Source organism: Penaeus monodon, chromosome 24, assembly GCF_015228065.2.
Source record: "Penaeus monodon isolate SGIC_2016 chromosome 24, NSTDA_Pmon_1, whole genome shotgun sequence".
NCBI lineage: Eukaryota > Metazoa > Arthropoda > Malacostraca > Decapoda > Penaeidae > Penaeus > Penaeus monodon.
Window position 1 is genome coordinate 34,935,940 of NC_051409.1, and position 311 is coordinate 34,936,250.

Consider the following 311-nt stretch of genomic DNA (forward strand, 5'->3'; position numbering starts at 1 on the left):
AACTAGGAAAATTATTCATATTGTTAAAAAGCTGTTAATTCTTTTTCCTAATTTTTCTTTGACGAAAAGGGAAATTTGTAAGGATGAAAGACGTCGATCAAAGACCATCAAAGTAATTAAAAATGATGATAATAAATGGAATAACAAAAGAAAAAAAAAAAGTAGTATCATGGATTTGAAAAAAAAAAATGAGACTGGATTTTCAGTTTTCAAATAAAAACCAAAGAGGGTAAGATTGCAATATTGAAATAGATAGATACGCTTTTCATGAATAACATATCTATCATATATAATCAAATACAACGTAAAAG

At 25.1% G+C, this 311-nt stretch overlaps 1 protein-coding gene across 1 annotated transcript in view; it reads right to left on the minus strand.

Annotated features, from left to right (window-relative positions):
* LOC119589011 (delta-sarcoglycan-like) overlaps nt 1–311 on the minus strand; it is a gene marked incomplete at its 5' end in the record, with an annotated part of 9,922 nt that overhangs the window by 1,476 nt on the left and 8,135 nt on the right.